This window comes from Austrofundulus limnaeus, unplaced genomic scaffold (genome assembly GCF_001266775.1).
Source record: "Austrofundulus limnaeus strain Quisiro unplaced genomic scaffold, Austrofundulus_limnaeus-1.0 Scaffold461, whole genome shotgun sequence".
Classification (NCBI taxonomy): domain Eukaryota; kingdom Metazoa; phylum Chordata; class Actinopteri; order Cyprinodontiformes; family Rivulidae; genus Austrofundulus; species Austrofundulus limnaeus.
Genome location: NW_013952863.1, coordinates 46,117 through 51,618, shown reverse-complemented (window position 1 = coordinate 51,618; position 5,502 = coordinate 46,117).

Sequence of the window (5,502 nt, the reverse complement as noted above, 5' to 3'; positions counted from 1 at the left end):
TCTTCAGGTCCAGCTGTCTCAGGTCTTCAGGTCCAGCATTCTCAGGTCTTCTGGTCCAGCTGTCTCAGGTCTTCTGGTCCAGCTGTCTCAGATCTTCAGGTCCAGCTGTCTTAGGTCTTCAGGTCCAGCTGTCTCAGGTCTTCAGGTCCAGCTGTCTCAGGTATTCTGGTTCAGTTGTCTCAGGTCTTCTGGTCCACCTGTCTCAGGTCTTCAGGTCCAGCTGTCTCAGGTCTGAAGGTCCAGCTGTCTCAGGTCTTCAGATCCCGCTGTCGCAGGTCTTCTGGTCCACCTGTCTCATGTCTGAAGGTCCAGCTGTCTCAGGTCTTCAGGTCCAGCATTCTCAGGTCTTCTGGTCCAGCTGTCTCAGGTCTTCTGGTCCAGCTGTCTCAGGTCTTCTGGTCCACCTGTCTCACGTCTGAAGGTCCAGCTGTCTCAGGTCTTCAGATCCAGCTGTCTCTGGTCTTCTGGTCCAGCTGTCTCAGGTCTTCAGGTCCACCTGTCCTCAGGTCTTCTGGTCCAGCTGTCTCAGGTCTTCTGGTCCAGCTGTCTCAGGTCCTCTGGTCCACCTGTCTCAGGTCTTCTGGTCCAGCTGTCTCAGGTCTTCTGGTCCAGCTGTCCTCAGGTCTGAAGGTTCTTCTCCAGATGTTTCAGCTCCTTCCACAGATCTTCAACAGGATTTAGATCAGGACTCAGAAGTCCTCTTCAGAACTGTCCAATGTTTGGTTCTGATCCAGTCTTGTGTGTTTTGGGTCACTGTCCTGTTGGACGACCCAGGACCAAGCTTTCTGACACCAGGCAGCACATTTCTCTCCAGGAAGCCTTGATAGTCTTGAGATTCCTCCTCCATGGTTCTCTGCAGGGACCAGGTCCAGGTCTTTGTTTCATGTTTGGGTCTGTGGACACAGAGCTGATGGGACTCCAGTTTTGTCTCATCTGTCCAAAGGACACGGTCTTCCAGTCTGGTTCTGATGACTTGGTGTCCTCCTCCATCGTCTTCCATGAAGTCCACTTTGTCTCAAACAGAGTGGTGGTGTGATCTGAGGACCTTTGACCTCGGAGATCACCTTCTGTTCTGGACTCTTTGGTTCAGATGGTCCGTCTCATCAGTTGTCCTCTTGTGGACACGTCCAGGGAGGTTGTCTCCAGTCCTGTGGACCTTAAAGTTCTGAATAATCTGAGCAGCTGTAGTCTCAGAGACATCCAGCTGCTTGGAGACGTCTGATGGTCTTTCTGAGCTGCTGAGACACTCTGTCCTCAGCTGAGACACTCTGTCATCACCTTCCTGTGCTCCAATATCTGACTTTATTAGATGCTTTCTTGTTAGTTTATTGTTCAGTTTTGTTTTATCCTTTGACAAAGTGATTCAAACAATTTGATCTGACAAAGTGCTTTTTTCTTCATTTTTTAAGGTTTTTATTTTGAGCAGGTTCTTCCTGCTCGACCCGGTTCCTCAGAGCCCACTATCCATTTCCAAACTCCAAATCAGAAATGTGCTGCGACAGAAAAAAAAAGACAAGCGGYGCCTAAAGCGTCTTTCTCATGTTCCGTCAAACACAACGCTTCCCTAAGGCATCCTCCAGACGAGACGAGAAGAAAACGACACGTCAGGCCTGAAACTGGTTTCAGGGACTTCTGCTGCTTTCCAGAGACTCTAATGAAACCACAAAGCCAGGTGATTATCTTGTTTCGCATAATGTTGGGTGTCATTGTGACTGATGATGTCATTGGTGGGCCTGATGGAAATCCACGACACCCCTCATCAGAGCTAAACAACAAAACGTCTGAAGCTCCTATGTTGAACAGTTTGAGTTGTAAGCATTTTTTAATGTCCAGACACCCCCTTTTCAGATGGAGCCCCCTCCTCAAATATGGGGTCTATCATAAAACCGTTGGCTGGCTCAGCGTAGGTCGGACTCATCTACAGTCCCGCCAAATTTTATGTTGATTACTGCAGCCGTTTGTGCTACGGTTGACCAAAAATCACTGACTAAAAAGAATAATTATGACACCCACATTAGGGAGTCATAATAATCCTCAATGTGACTCGTTTTGCCAGAACAAATCATAATTATTTGAAGTTTTAAACCGTGATTTATGATTTATCATCACACCCCCTGTAATAATTATTACTCACTTTATGATTATTCATAAGAACTAAACAGTGAAAATCTAACCTTTCCTAACAGCGAGCATTTTCTGTTGAAAAAATGTTGTTTAAAAACACAAGTCAACAAATAAAAAAAATGTGATTTAACACCTTCCATGTTAATTGTGTTTCCCTGCACCTTTTATTTAGTGAGGAAAAAGGAAATTTTCAGAGAAGTGAGCAGCTTTGTGTCGCAGTCCTGTCAGGTTTAGTCAGAGAACTTCAAAGATCCGATGAGACATCTGGTGTTGCACAAAAAAGAAAAGAAAATCACTTTTCATTATTATTCACCGACACAAAACTTTGAATCTATCGTGAAGCTAGAAACTGGTTGAATCCAAGTGAATTAGAATCGACAAATCAGATAAAAGTCTTTGTTGCAGGAGTTACTGGAGTCCAGCAAGACTTTGACTTTTTATCGACAAACTTTTCAGGATGAATTTGCCGTCGTTAAAGTGGGCCGGCAACAACAATAACGCGAGGAGACTGACAATAACAAAATAATATGAGAGGGAGAGAAAAAAAAGAAAAGCAGGAGTGAAGGAAGGCAATTTCAATAACCAACAGTGTTCTGGCGGCTCGTCAGAACCCGACAAATGTGTCTTTTGTCAGTTTTGTCAGCATCTTTGTTTCCTGACTCAGTCTTCATCTGACTGATCCAAACATGTCATCCTCCTKTGCCGGGCTGACACGTTTCTCTTTAATGTGACTGCAGCTGTCAGGAGCCAGAGTCACAACACAGTTCAGTCTTTTCTCTCCTCTGATCAGGGTTCAGTTTGTTGTTGTTGTTGTTTTTTTTTTACTCGTTCATAATTAAAAAGAAAAAAATTAAAGGTGTTCTGGTCAAACTTCTCAAATATGGGGTGCCAAGCAAGAATTATAAAAAAAATTCACTAACATTCTATTGTTATTTAGCTCACTGTTTTTACATTTAGCTAAGTTTTACTAAATGTTCAATTTAAATGTTTGAAAACATATTTAAATATTAAATCTAAACGCAAAAGTTAAACCTTAAATGTTGAAGTTCACAGGTATTTTGTAATGCAACACAGCCTTTGCTGTTGGTGCTCGGCTCACATTATGATGTCATCATCCTGAGACAATAGCAACCGCTAGCTCCAATGCAGSTAAAGCTTCCCTACAAGACATCAAACTTAAGCCGTTTTCATTTAAATTTTAAATATCATTTTTATCAGTGTTAGAAGCGTAAATAGAAGTTAGCTTCAGAGAACCAGGATGATGTCATCATCCTGCGACAAACATCAACAATGGCCGACGCTAGCTACCGCTAGCCACTGCTATTGCTGCTTAAGATAATATTTCAAATCTAAATTCAAAATGTGCTAATAAAAATCCAGCTGCATTGGAGCGTAAACGGTTGCTGTTGTCTCAGGATGATGATGTCATTACATGAGCCGAGTGCCAACAGCAAAGGCTGCGTTCTATTATAAAATACCTAAATGTGAACATTTAAGGTTTAAATTTACATTTAGATTTAGAATTTAATATTACTTTTTTATCATTTAATTTTAACATTTAGTAAAAATTTAAAAGTGAGCTAAATAATATAATGTTAGTGGAAAATTTTTAACACTCAGAAAGTGAGCTAGTGAAAAATATGTTAGTGAAATTATTTTTACATTTCATTTTACACTTGGCGCCCCATACTCAAATACCATCACACCATCAGTCATTTTGAATTTAAATTGTATTCTGTTTCTTATTTTTGTTTAACACAATGACATAACTTGATTGGGATCAGGTTTGTAGCTGTTAATGTTTTAAGGTCAGCTGTGGCAGCCATTTTCTATAAAAATATGGTAATTTGTATTCACAATGCTCCTGATCAGTTTCATTCCAGTTAATTAAGCAGACGGTGACGGCGGGGTGAGTGCGTCCAGGACTAAACGACCAGCTTTCAGCTCAAAGAGAAGCTTCTTTCTGAGCGGTGCCAGAAGCCGGGCCCTCTGTGTTCTGCTGCCGTGTTTCATCTCAAGGTGGCTTTTAACGGGATAAATCCTCCTCTGACAGATGAAAGAATGAGACGTAAATCCAGTCCGGAGTTCAGGGAAAGTTCTGCAGAGCTCTCTCCCCTCCTGGTCCCGGTGAAGACGGGTTCTGCCGGACTAGAAAAGTTCTCTCGCCTCCGTTTTAACTTTGCGGTCGATCCCAGAAGGAGTCGGAGATGCCGGGGATTGACGGCTCTAAGCTCGCCGGCTCTTCGTCTCACTTGAACTCGACCTCTCTGTTTGTTCTTTAAGCCCTGGATTCTTCACGGTTCTACAGCTCTATTTGGACCCGGGATGGTTTCTGCAGAGGGAGGAGGATCCGGCTGCACCAACTGTGCAGAAAAAAAGTCTTGATGCTGACAGAATTTCTATTAAACACGTAAAAAAGCAACTAAATACATGAAGCTAAGCTAATTAGCACCGAGTCATGCTATCACTTTGATGGTTGAGAGTGGCAATAATCAGATTAACAAACATCAAACTGTTTTTTGTTGCTAAATGCAATTTAAATATGTCAAGATTCTGCAAAAAAAAAAAAAACCAACTAAAGTTGTTTATTTAAATACCTGGTGATTTGCGTCACACTCTTAATAAATCTGTTTTCTGATTAGCTCTGTTTATAAAATGATTGATTTTTGTTTGTTCTGACAACTCAAAGCTTAGAAAACTGAAGCGTTTGACATTGTAATCGATACGAAAAGACAGGAAATCAGAGCAGAAGCTGAGAGAAGTGAAAAATGATTCTGGGGTGGCTCTCAGAAGCCTTAAACTAAAATACACTCACAACAAACCACATCTATGAAAACGTGTTGGAAAAAATATATACTTTTCTTCAAATTAAGTCAAATTAAATCAATTTAAATTGGAATATGAGGATAAAAATGAATTAGGGATTAGTGAAGACCGTAGATATGTAAGGGTCACCTCAAGTGAAGAAACAAGATTTTCTGCCTCGAAGCAGGCCTCGCACAGGCCTGACGAGAGGACAGGAACTCTGTCACAAACTGAACTCTGTTTAGGCCATGACAGGTCATTTCAACCCAGAAGAGAATATCTCAGTTCTCTTAGAACAATCTTTTCTGTACGTGATTCATTTGTTGTTTAACTAAGAATGTTTATGCATTTGTTAAATCATGATAATGACTGTCACAAGAAAGTGGAACCACTTCTACTCTTTTATCGTGCCTAAAAGATTAATTAGTGGTATAAAAAATCACAGAGAAAATCATTACAATGTTTTCATTGTGTTTTTATATAAATCACTGTTGTTTTTTTACTGGGAACACAGTAATATAATTGTGGATTTTTCTTGAGAAAATCTTTCATTTATCTGGACTAACAAAAGGT